Source organism: Pan paniscus, chromosome 5, assembly GCF_029289425.2.
Source record: "Pan paniscus chromosome 5, NHGRI_mPanPan1-v2.0_pri, whole genome shotgun sequence".
NCBI classification, from domain to species: domain Eukaryota; kingdom Metazoa; phylum Chordata; class Mammalia; order Primates; family Hominidae; genus Pan; species Pan paniscus.
In genome coordinates, this window is record NC_073254.2 from 59,104,171 (window position 1) to 59,117,974 (window position 13,804).

Sequence of the window (13,804 nt, forward strand, 5' to 3'; positions counted from 1 at the left end):
GGACTGGGATTATAGGCATGAGCCACTGCGCCTGGCAGAGAGTGCAGTATTCTGCAGTTTCACCAATAGAATGTGTTGGTGTTCAAACTTTCTGACGTTTATCATTGATAGGAGAGAAGTGAAAAAGATTTATCTTACATTTTTAATATCTTGAGTTAGGTTGGAGATATTTTCAAATGCCTAAAGGAGATTATGTTATTCTTTTTATATACATATAAATTACCGGTTTCTATTTTTGCCCACTTTCGTACTGTGGTGTTCGTCATTTTTCTATTAATTTTTAGGAGCTTTTTATTTATTATAGAGACCAGCTCGTTGTCAATGAGATAAGTTGCAAATGCTTTTTCCTATTTTGACATGTTTATTTGCTTTTTTAAAAATTTTTTCCTTAGGTGTTTTTTGTTGTCTGTTTGCCACATTGAAGTTTTGATTTTCATATAGTCGAATCAGCCTTTCCTTTTATAATATGGATATGCTGTCATTAGAAAGACCCTCTTTATGCCAAGATTTTAAAAGAATTCTCCCATGTCTTCTAGTACTTTTATAGTTTTATTATCTTTTGTTTAAGTCTTTGATTAATTTTAAAGTTTCTAATTGAGTCCAAGCTTATTTTTATCTAGCTTGCTACCAAGATATACTGATATCATCTATTGAATAATGAATAATTGACTTTTTGTTTTTTAACAGTGATTTGAAGTGCCACTTTTATCATAACACCATCTTGTATTATTTGGGTGCATTTCTGGTATTTCTATTCTGTGCCGTCTGTTAATCTGCGTATATGCCAGTGTCAGAGTTCTTTCAGAACACTGAATATGTTTTAATGTCTAGTAGTGCAGGACTCCCTCATTTCTCTGCTTTTTCAGAGGTGACTAGGCTATTCTTATTTGCTTATTTTCCATACGAAATTTAGAATCAGATAATCTAGTTCAAAACATACATTAGTATTTTATTGGAATTTCATTAAATTAAAACATTAATTGAGGAAAGATTGACATCTTTTTTTTTTTTTTTTACATTGGGTATTCCTATCCAAGACCCCATATAACTTGACTTTCCATTTGTTTGAGGCTTCTTTTTTGCCTCTCCATCAGTTCTAGTCCTGTTCCAGGTGGAAGGCCCTCAGGACATGGAAACATTTCCAGATCTGCAGTGATTTTTAGCCGTTCACATTAACAGCAATAACTAAGGCCCCTGCTTCGTTCCCACTCATCTCCCTCTGAGCCAAAGCTCACTTGCTTTGACCTCAGGTGATGTTTGGATTGGGGTTTGTGGGGAGAGGGGAGGGTCTGTCACCAAGACATTGAAAAAGAGACGAGGGAGGGGACCTCAGAGGTGGGGAGAGAACACCATCTGTGTATCCAGAACTGAAAGTCGGCAATCGGGGACAAAGATAGAAAGACAGAGGCAGGCGCGGAGGCTGTGGGTTACCAGGGAGGCCTGCGGGAAGGAGGGGAGGAAGAGAAACCAGGAGGGAAGGGCAAGAGCAAGGTGCTGGGGAGGAGGAGGCCTCTGGGCAGGAGAGTGGTCCAGCAAGGCCCAGGAAGCAGGTGCAGTGGGGACAGATGAGACTGGTGGGCAGAAGGGCCAGAGGAGAAGGGAGGATGGACAGGCTTCTCAACACTTCTCTTCCCTCTCCCTTCAGCTCCCCCTCCCTAAGGAGACTGCAACCTCTTCAAAGGCTGGGGAAATGTCTTCACTTTCAAATTTATTCTTTTTTTGTAATAAATAATATACATCTAGAAATGCATAAACATATAAGCACAGCTTACTGAATGGTTACAAAGTCAACTCCTTTTTACCACCACCAAGTCCAAGAAACGGAACATTGGCCAGGCATGGTGGTTCATGCCTGTAATTCCAGCACTTTGGGAGGCTGAGGTGGGAGGATCGCTTGAGGCCAGGAGTTCAAGACCAACCTGAGCACTTTAGGAGGCGAAGATGAGACGACTCCTTGAAGCCACTAGTTCAAGACCAACCTGGGCAGCATAGCAAGATCCTATCTTTACAAAAAATACAAAAAAAGTTTAGCTAGGTGTGGTGGTGCATTTCCACCTACTGGGGAGGCTAAGGCAGGAGGATCTCTTGAGCCCAGGAGTTCTAGGCTGCAGTGCGCTATAATTGCGCCACTGCACTTCAGCCTAGGCAACAGAGTGAGACCCTGTCTCTTAAAGGAAGAGAGAGAGAGAGAGAAAAAAGAAAGGTGGAACATTTACCAGCACCCCAGAAGCTTCCCTCATGTATCTCCCACAGGTAACCATTGTTCTGATCAGAAGAAAATTGCTATTATAATAAAGAAAAAGATGTTGAAGAATGTAAAACCAGGACTGAAATGTGCTAGAACACAGGCCCAGATGAGAGACCTGGAGGGAAAGTCAGGAAACTGAGGCAAAGTGCAGACCTGCAGACAGGCAACTTTTCCTGGGAACGTGGGCCCTCCCCTGCACCCCCAGCATCCCTGTGGGCCCCCAGCTGCCTGGTTCAGAGCATGCAGCCCAGGCCAGCCCTGACAGCTGTGGGGAGCAGCTTGATGCACAAGCCTTTGGGGCCTGGGCAGGGCCATCATACAGATTATCCTGGTTTCAAGGACTAGAAACCCACTGAAAGCAGACCAAGCCAGAAGGTGCCAAGGCCAGGCGGTGAAATCAAGAATATCAATTAGGTTTCTGGAACTCTCTTTCTGGGTTGTTGCTCTTCCTCTTCTACACTTTTCTCTGCTCTATTTCTCTCTTGCTTTCTCAGGGACATCCTCCTCTTACCAAAGGCCCAAAAGAACCCTTCTTTCTACTCCAAGACATTTTGTTTTCAGTTCCTGATCCTTAATGTCCTGCATGTCTTGGTTCCCTTCCCCAAGGGAAGAAATCTGAGAGCTCCTCCTACACTGCATCCACCCTGGGCCTGTGAGTGACACCCATGGGCCCAGACAGCCCACCTGATTCCTGGGGAGGGACCATGAGGGGGCTTTCATAGATTGTCAGACATGAAGGGCACAGGCAAGCAGCTCCCATTTGGTTGGTCCTTGGTGTTCACAGGTAGAACATCTGTAGTTCCTAAGTTTGGTCATCCCCAGGAGTTAAGTAGGAATCTGCTGATCGGGTTTGAATCACCTCTGCCACGGGCAGCATGGAGGAAGGAGCCACCTGTGCAGCCAGCATCCCCTGTTCATCCCTTGTGGGTGCATCTCAGTCCTTTTGTTTCTGGAGAAAAAGAGATCTGCAAAAGAGAAAGTGTTACTGATTATCTAAAGGATGGTTAGCTTAGGGTGTAAAGATAGATTTGGAAAACTCAGGATTCTCAATGACTGGGGCCTGTAAAGACACCTGCTTTTTGGAGTTTGAATACATGTGAATGTCAAGGCCATCTGTGCTTGACCCGTCGGGAGTGAAAAAGGGCATGGTGTACATTAGGGTACAGGTGGAGGGGAGTATAAAGCTGGCAAATGCTGCCAGGTTGGCCAGAGCAGACAAGACAACAGTGAGGGTGCTGGGTGTGAAGGGCTCAGGGCAAGCAGTGAAGGAACGGGAGTGTTCCTGGGGTGGAGGGCCTGCTTGGGTGCGGCTGGCTCCACGGTGAGGGATCCGGCATCTTGACCTAAAAAGATCACAAGGAACAAGGCTGGGGCCCATGCTCTCCCACACGAGGGCATGCAGGAAGGAACTTTATAGTATGTCTTTATGAAACGGAAAGATCAAAGTCATGCAGTCCCTTCGTGTTTCCATGAGGCAAGGCACAGTGGACGGTGCTTACAGGCAGGCTGTGAGGAAGCTTTGTGGGGTGCTAAGAGCTTCTGTAGATCATCTACCATCTTCCCCATCATCTTTCTAAAATTCTGAAATCCCTATCCAGAGTGAAGTCTTTGGCTTGAGAATGTTACTAGAAGGCCCATCATGAACTGTTCCCATGCTCAAACCACATTGCAGTGAGATCTACCTTGACCATCATATTTAAAACTGCAGTCCTGCCACCCAAAACTTCCTATTTATTTATTTATTTGAGACAGGGTCTCACTGTGTTGACCAGGCTGGAATGCAGTGGTGTGATCATGGCTCACTACAGCCTTGGACTCCCGGTCTCAAGCGATCCTCCTGCCTCAGCTTCCCAAAGTACTGAGATTATAGGTGTGAGCCACTGTGCCTGGCCCCTATTTTATTTTTATTGTACTTTTCACCTAACATACAATATACTTTGCCTATTTATTATTTTCTGGCCCCTCCTACCAGACTGTACGTTCTAGGAGGACAGGCATTTTTGTTTGTTATTACGTTGGTGCGAAAGTAATTGCAGCATGGCCTACATTAGGACGTGGGTGGCCATTACTTTTAATGGCAAAAACAGCAATTACTTTTGCACCAACGTAATATTTCACTGATATAACCCCAGTATCTAGGAACACGTCTAGCATATGGTGAGCACCCAACAAACACCTGTTGAGTGAGCTGAATGTCTATAACTTGAGACTGCTGAGATTTGGATAGGGGCTGTGTGATATTTTAATCCATGATTCCTAACCTTTTTTCAGTAGGGAGGCCGCTTTAAGCTCAAAACATTTCATAGATGCATATGTGATAGTAGCTGTACTTGGAAAATACAGTTCTTTAAAATGAACTGTACTTTATTAATCCATATCCATTTGACAAATAGGATGTTACATTCTCTATTTGTATCAATTTATGCAATATACTGACACTACCTGATGCATTATGGAGTCACAAAGGGTTTGCAGTTTGTGTCCATTCTAAGGACACAAGGGACCCATAGTCCACAGGTCAGATACCACTGTTTAAAACCATTCTCAACTATGAACAACTTAGTGCTTATTAAGTTATTGGCTTTTTTAATTATCAGAGAGCTAGACTCAAAGGTTTAGAAAGGTTGACAGTTACATTCTGAGTTGGGGAAAGTAGGAAAGAAAGGATTTAAGATGAGCGTGGGTTTTGGTGCTAACAGAGATTATTTAAAATTTTCATTCTTACAAGAGCCATCTGGGTGACCAGGAAGTTGCCTCTCTCTCTGCATTTGGGTCATGGAGATTGAATGTGATGGTGAATGTGAGGTGCTTAGCAGAGTATCTGGGGCATCTAGCTGCTCAGCAAATGTTACCTCTCCCCGGAAAAGTCTGAGGGACAGGGTGGTGTCCAGGAGGGTCTGGCACCTGGGGAAGGCACTGAAACAGGAAAGAGGAACAGCTGAAAGTTAGGCTGAGGGTGTCCTGTGCCAGGAGTGGCAGGTGATTGTCGGTGGTTCAGGGAATTAGGGCTCTGGGGAGGTGCAGAGGACCAATACTTTCCTGGTTTCTAGAAGAATCAACTTCAGGCAGAAAGACATAGTCTCTGGATGCATTTGCCATGGGCAAGGGGTACTGCTGTCCGGGCAAGTGGTAACCATGTGTTGGTTGTTGAGTAGCTGATGAGACGCAGTCCCCTAATGAGAGAAAGTCCTGTTTGAAGGCTCAAACTGAGATTCTAATTCTAATCAGCATTCTAATTCCAGTACATTTGGCAAAATGAAAACAGCTGTGAAGAGAGCCAACAGAAAAGACAAGGGCTGCGTCCCTGTCCTTGCCTTTCAACCCTCCAGCTTCCAGAGATGCTTGGCCATTTCCATTGCATTTCCTTTCCTCCCTTCCTTTTTAGACTTGCCACGGAACATGATACCTGCCCACAGGCCTGTGCTCAAATCCTCTCACCCCGGGAGCAAACCCCTGACTGATGCCCATTCTCTTCCGTGGCTCTATGCTGGTGTCTGTCATTTCAGACAGACTCTGTGGCAGGACCGATCACACAGACGCCAGCCGCAGGGATGACAGCGGGTCTGTTTTCAAGAGACTGGGCTGTGAGCAAGTCACAAACAAAACCAAAGTACACGACCCTGTGCCCCAGAGTACCACTTTTCACCTACTGATGGGTTTGGCCTCTATCCTCACTGTTTTTGTGGGTCAGCAGAGAAGTGTCCACTTATGTAGGATATAATTTAAAGAGCTCCAAAAGGCCCAACTACCCTTTGGCCTAAAATAGAAATTCTCTTGTAGGAGATGGGCCTTCGGCTCAAGAGGCTCCTGTCAAAAAGCAATAGCTCACTAGGTGGGGCAGCCTACTCTACCCACTACCAGGCAACCATACCCAAGCAGGCTTTCTTGGGGGGAAGGCAGGCATGGTAAAACCCATGTAACCCAGGACAGCTGCCTTCTATATGGAGGTAGGTACAGGAGAGATCTGTGGCTCTGTCTGGGAGAGATGGCCCAGGGGAGGAAGTTTCTAGTGGGAAGAGCAGTCTGGGGAAGCTGTAGTGAGAAATTCAGAGAGGTGATAAGACCTTAATCTCACGGAGTTCATGGTCTTGGTCAACTGAGAGTGGGTTCAAGGGTAGGTACACATCGATCCAAAATTTCCTGGCACGAATAATTCATTTGTCATTCTGCCAGTGCTCTCCTATTATTCGATGTTCTTCAAGGGAAGTGGAAATCATGCTTCCACCTTCCCTAACACAACCCATGCATCAGGAACAAGGCCTAATAATCCTCTGGAAATGCTCCAAGTTGGAGGGCAAGGAAGTCACTTTGCTCACTTGAACATTCATTAGGGGCTGGGGCGAGTCTGATGCATGCCATTTTCTCATGCTCTCCAGTTGACGAAGGACCCAGCAACATGGTTTTGCTCTGTTCACCAGGGACATTAATTCAATGCAGAGAGCCTAACGAGGCTACGTCCTTCTCTGGTGCTGTAAAGTAGAATACTCTCAAAACAATGGTTGTTTCTGTACTTGAATTGGTTGATAAGAGGAAAGTAAATTCATCAAGCGATAAAAATATTTATAGTTCTCAATATTTCGTGTGTGCAAAACTTTGTGCTATGTATGGTGGGGAAACAGAAGGAACATAAATTGGGGAACCACATGCCCTACTTGTCTGGTGCAGTCCTGGCTTGCACCTGTTGTACTGGTGTAATTCTTACTGGCTCCTCCTTTTAGTCTTAGGAGCACCCTGGCTCAGACAATAAGTGATATGTTCACCCTCAACATAAAAATGCTATTAAAGGCTGGGTGAGGTGGCTCACGCCTGCAATCCCAGCACTTTGGGAGGCTGAGGCAGGTGGATCACCTGAGGTCAGGAGTTCAAGACCAGCCTGGCCAACATGGCAGAACCCCATCTCTACTAAATATACAAAAAAATTTAGCTGGGCATGGTGGTGCGTGCCTGTAGTCCCAGCTACTTGAGGGGGCTGAGGCATGAGAATCATTTGAACCCAGGCAGCAGAGGTGGTAGCGAGCTGAGATTGCGTCACTGCACTCACTCCAGCCTGGGTGACAGAGTGAGACTCCGTCTCAATTAAAATATATATATATATACACTATTGGAGAGCTCACAATCTAGTTGGAATAAACAAGCAACTCATGTTTTTGGAATAAGTGAAGTGAGATAAAGCTGGACTGCTGTTGAGGAGTGGCATATTGATATCCATGGGTTTCCAAAGAGTGAACCAATATTCTTTTCTCCTTTGCTCTTTAGGTACCTGTAGTATGAAGTGGGCACTCTCAGCAGTAGATCCAGATGGCACAGCTATGAGGCATCACATGCATCCATCCTGTTGGTGTATATTGGTGACACCCTCTGGAGACACCCCTAAGGTCTACGGTAGGAAGGATGCTCCCAGAGTGGTGCAATGCAGCACCCTGGGTGTTGAGTTTGGAAGGGGCTGATGTCATTGTCTTATTCTAGTTGTTCACTCTCAGGTGGGAGCTGGCAGGTGGGAGCTGAGGTTGACGGACATGTCTTGTTTACCCTCATGTGCCTTGGGACAGGTTTATGCCACAGAGCAGTCCTCCATAAATGTGGGCTGAACCAAGACACATTTAATGATCAACTCCTAATGTGAGCCCCTCAGAGACCTTTAATGAAGACAGTCTGACCCAGTGGTTCTCAACCATGGCTGGAGAGGCATTTAAGAGGATTCATGTGCGTGAGCCCCTCCTGGGTGTTGGCATCAGTATCCCTGTGGTGGAGCCTGGGCATGAGTGGGGTTCTAATATGTGGGCTGGAGTTGAAACCTCTGGTCTTTCCTCTCCTGGACCTGTAGACTCTGTAGTGACGGGGAGGTCAGAACCTCCTTGCAGGCTGGTTCCATGTTGGATGGCTCTTATGGGGGGTTCGATGACTTCCATTTGCTGGGTTCGCTTCAGAGGTGCTGACTCTGGGTATAGAGAACAAATTCAGGCTATAGGGCCTCTGCTGTGGGCAGGTTGCAATACTGGGAGTTGCTAATGAGAGGGGAGGGGCCTCTTTTTGGGAGAAGATGTGGCTGACAGCAGGAAGGGAATGGGATGTGGCTGTATTGTCTCCTTCAAAGTCCTCACTGAAGATTACCATCACCTGATTAAAATGTTTCCATCTTGGGCCTCTCCAGCAGGGCCAAGGGCAGGCCAGAGGGGAGCTGTCAGGGAGTGTGGGTCTCAGACTTGGTCTCACACTTAGGCCTTCTGAGGATTGGTTGCAGAGAAATGAACCTTGGGACTAGCAAGGGTCATGAATCAGTTGAGAAAGAGAGCAGGGCTGGTGAAAAAAGGAAGAAGCGGAGACAAACAAGAGCATATCTGATTCCAGGAGAGGTCTTAGGGATACTAATAAAGGGAGGTTTCTCATATAAAGACAAGTGGAATTTGATAAAGCCTTTTGCACAAGATGAGTGACAGAATCCATAGGGGAGGGGTGGAGCGGACAGAGGGCAGGCAGAGGAGGCGCAGGGCACCCTTTAGATGGCATGAGGCACTGCATGGCAGGCCCAGGCTCCTGCCTGACAGAGGGGTGTGTCTGGGCCTCAATAGTTCCTCTCCCCCGCCATGAGAATGAGGCTTCCAGATAGGTCCAGCGAGGCAATGACATGGTGGGGCAAGAAGGAAAATCTGAGAACTAGTCCCAGTGTTTTGATTGGCTTATAAAAATTTATTGCTCTAATTCCCAAAGTACCCAGGGAACTGCTTCTCTCTACACTGTATCATTTTACTGGTGGGAAGCAAGAAACAGATGGTAAAAGCAGACGAATTTGGACTGAGGGATTTTGGTTCCCCCTAACCTGCTCCTAAAAGTTACCATCAAATCTTATATGCTGGCTTTTGTTCTTGAGCCAAACAATGTGTCCAATCCCTGCTCAGTCGCTTCTATTTGGATGGCCTTGGGCAAGTCTTCCCACCTCTGAGCCTTGATCTTCTCAGCAGTGGACGGCAGGGCTGTGTGAAGCGTGAAGACAATGTGTGTACCTGGCTCTGTGCCAGTCATGTTGTCAGCGCTCAGAGTCCTCCGAGCCAGTGGCTGTGAATATTGGCCTGAGTAATAATAGGAAGGGCTGTCTCACTGCTCACCAGCATCAGGAGTCCTGCAGAGCAACATCCACATCGCAGCCCATTGTCCCATCAGCCCATTTCACAGATGAGGAAACTGCCATACAGAATGGCCCAGTGGAGTACAGAGAGGTTCCGTATCTTGCCAGTGTGTGGCAGAGCTGGGATCTGAACCCAGGTGGGCAGCTACAGACCCCATGCTTGCTATATAAAATTTTTATCAAGGCTAGAAATAAATCCTATCCCTCCTTGCCCTGTAAAATTGTCACATTGACACAGTTTGCCATGGAGACCTCGTCCTCTCTATTGGGCTGTCTGCTTTTCTGTGTGTGTGATGGTCCAGATACCCGGAATCCTTCAACTTCTCCACCATGGTGCCCCTTGGCTCCTGCATGCCTCGCGTACATTGAGGCCCCCTGATTGCATCTTCTTAGCAAATCCTCCCGGCTGCTCTTTGAATCGCCCAACATGGCTTCCCTTCCTCAAAGGTCCTTTATTCTGGGGGAGATTATTCCATGTAAAGGAGCCGTGTGGGTAGAAGCTCTGAGGCATCATGGCCCTTTGGGGAATCTTTAAGTGTCTCCGTGGGCTATGGTGATCCCGTTAGTCCTCACACCACCCTCACAAGAGCACCTCACACACCTGCCCTGGTTAGAAAGCCTTCTCCTCTACCTCTGGGCCTGCTTTTCAAGTGGGGTCAGGGAGACCAGGCCTTATTTTCCAGCCTCTCCTCTGGATAACAATGGGGGACCACTCAGTCTCCTGTGACTCTGTTTCCCTGGAATGGAATCAATGTAAGTGTGAGGTTAGGTGCTTACTGAGGAGGGCAGCTGAGATCATGGCAGGGGCTTCCTGGAGGAGAGGCGTTGTGTCCAGGTGGTTTCCAGGAGGAGGTGGGCTTACCAGGGGCAACATGGAAGTAACCTGGAGACATGCTGGAGCCAAAGAGGGCTTGTTTCTAAAGGGGAGGAGGACTCTGACAGGGGAAAAAAGGCAGTCACGGCTCCCTCCTCACTCCTACTCCTGGGTTCAGCAAGCTGAGTGAGTCCAAACCACCCGGTCCATTCCGGCCAGCTCCTGTTGAAACTGGTCTCTGTGGGTTTCCTTCCTGGCTCCCCAGAGAGGACTCTGGCCTAGATGGCAAACGTGAACCTGTATGGAATGACAGTGCTCTCACCTTCCGATTCCTCTGAGAATCTTGGCCTCAGTGAAATAGGGTCTCACACCCTAGAGCTGAGGTCCCTAGATCCTAATTTTCCAGATTTCTGGTTGCCATTCCTCTACTTTGAGGCAGAAAAAGCTGTAGGTTCTGCAACTTCCAAAATGTCCACAGCCACCCCGCATCTTCTGTCTTGAATGAACACAAGAGTCAGAAGCAGTGGCCCTGGTCCCTTTATCTGGGCTGGGTGGGGCCCACATCCCTGGGGCACAGGCATCCTGGGTGGTGCCTCTGTGTCCCAATTTCCAAGAAAGTCTTGATTTCAAACAGTCGGCTGTGTTGGGAGACCACGTGTCAGGATAGTGCCAGACAAATGTGTTCTGATTTTTGTTTCAGAAAATATGGTCAGCATAACTGGGGAGAGAGAAATTGGAAAGGACAGTAATTGGAGCCCGGTTCTGAGTATGAGAAGGAGACCACAGAGAGGCTTCATTTCAGTTTGCTTAAGCAACAGTAGCTATCATAGCCGATCAGGGTGGAAGGCTGTCAGGGTCATCTGGTTCAGCCTCAGTCTTTCCATAACCATGTCCTGGCCATCCCACGGCATTTTGCACTGGCTCAAAGTCAGACAGATGTAGGTTTGAATCCTGGCCATCCACTTCCTAACAGTGACCTTGGGCAAGTTGCTTAACTTCAATCTCCACAATCGGTAAACCTGGAAAAAGAATGGTACCAATGCCAGAGGGTTGTTTTTAGGGCTAAATAAGAAAGTGAATGGAAACTAATTAGCCCAGCACCTGGCTCAAGGTGAAGCCTTCAATAATAGTGACCATCCTCCTTCTCCTCCTCCTCATGTGCCTGGCACTGTGCTGGGTGTGGGGGCATCAGACAGAACAAGACACAGTCCCAGCCTGTAGTATACACTGCTCATTGCCTACGCTTTATCCAGTCCATCTCCCTCCCTCCCTTTCTCCTTCCTGTTCTTTCTTCTTTCCATGATGAACCATGGGTTTATTCAGTATCCTTCTAAAAACTACGTATACCCCCTTTTTTTTGGCTCGTAGAGGTGGCCATACAATACAGTTTGGGCCAATAAGATGTAGGTGGAAGTCATTGGGTGGGATCTACCAAGACTCTTCAAAAGGAGATGATGCTAGAGGTAGGGTATTCACCTGTGACAATGACGAGACAAGCATGATAACAAAAGCCTTATGCTAAGGCACAGCAGCAAGAGAGAGGTGTCCTTAATGGCAGGAGTCAGCAAAGTAGGACTCATAGGTCAGATTTTGCTTGTCATCTGATTTGTCAATAAAGCTTTATTGGAACACAGCCATGCCCATTCCTTTGTGTATTATCTGTGGCTACTTTTGCACTACAATGGCAGAATGGAGTAATTGCAAAGAGAATGGGAACTTCCCAAAGCCTAAACTATTTACAATCTGGCCTTTTCAGAAAAAGTTGCTGACTCCCACATGATGGGATTATTGTGTCCTGTACCAACTCTGAATTACTTATCCTAAGTGTCTTAGTGATAAAATCTAAATCTTACTTAAGGTATTTAACTTAGTGTTTTGCTTTCTGATTCTCCAATGTAATACTAAAATGTGCACTGCCCTACAAGGATTGCTTCTGGTTCTGCCCTGAGACTGCAAGCTTCTGCTTAAAGATGCAGTGGGGAGGGTGTTGGTGAAGGGTTATAGGTTGCAAGCAACAGAAACATACTCTAACTGATCTAAGCAGAAAGAAAGTTTTTTGGACAGACAAGGAAAGGTTTGAAAACTGGTCTGGGAAAGGGCAAGAACTAGGCAGCTTGGGGGGATAACAGAAACCAGTCTCTCCCTGAGGCTAGAGGTGGAATGAATCATAGGGCTCTTGGCTATGGGAGGGCAGCACCTTCGTAAATAGTCTCATCTGACAGTTCCATGGGGAGAAAGGTTCAGTCCCCAAAAGGATGTCAGGTGCTACTGCAGTGCTGAGACCATGCAAGTTCATTACAGAGAGGAAAATACCTGCCTCCAAAGTAACCTAGGCAGCACTGTGCAAAGCCTGCTGGTTGCCCCCAGTCAGTTCTCCCCTCCTCTCCCAGGGTAACTTCAGGTTTTAGCAGGTTGCATGGCCACCCAGAATAAGGGTGAGTTTCCCGGTTTCCCTTGCAGCCTGGTGAGGGCATCTGATGAAGTTCTTGTCATTGGGATGAGAGCAAAAGTGGTACATGCATCATCTGGGATGTAAACTTAAAGGCTGTGCCCTTCCCCTTGGCAGCAGCCTGGAATGTGGATGCAATGTTGCTCCATCTTGGAACATGTGGGCCACAGCAGCAACCTTGGGGAGGCAGAGCATCAGGGGAGAAGGAGCCTGGGTCTGTGACATCATGGAGTCATCAAACCAGCCCCGGCCTGCTCCCCTGCAGAAGCCATTTACCGTGACAGAAAGACACTTCTGTCAAAGCCACTGTTCACTCTGGTCTCTGTTATCCACGGTTGAATCTATTCCTAAATGATACAATGCAAAAAGCAATTACTTCCACTGAGCCGAGTGCTGAGCGCCTATAGCTCCCCACCTTAGTAGGTTCCCCTTGTGCCTATACACAACATTTCTAAATCCTCTTCCAAACACAGTCCATTGGTGGTTTCCCAACAAGCATGGCATCCCCCCAAGCCATATGCCCACAGCACATCATCTCTCAGCTCCCGATTCTCCACTGCTCTCTGTAGGACCTGCCACTCCCTATGACACCTGTGTTCCATCTGTTTTCCTCCTTTGAGGCCTCACACCATGTACACTCAGGCCAAGCAGATTGGACACAGGGAGAATGTCACTTACTCTATTTCAGATTTTTCACTTCAAACTTTCACAACCAGCTTTTATAAGTGGTCAGTGAGTCACTTCAGGTCAGCCCTGAATGCTGTCATTTGCATCTTTTCTTCAGCCCCAATAGAATATATAACATACTGTATTCATTTTCTAAAGATGCTGCAACAAATTGCTACAAACGCAGTGGCTTAAAACACCACCATTTTATTGCATTATAGTTCTGGAGGTCATGTAGACCAGAAATCGGTCTCACTGGGCTAAAATCAAAGTGACAGCAGGGCTGAGCTCCTTTCCAGAGGCTCTAGGGGGGAATCTATTCCTTGCCCTTTCCAGCTTCTAGAGGCACCCACATTCCTTGGCTCATCATCTTCTAACATCTTCAAAACCAGCCATAGTGGGCCAGGTCTTTTCACGCCGCCATCTATCTGGTTCTGAATCCTCTTCTGCCTCCCTCTTCTACCTTGAAGGGCCCTTGTGCTAACACAAGGAGCTAATCCGGAG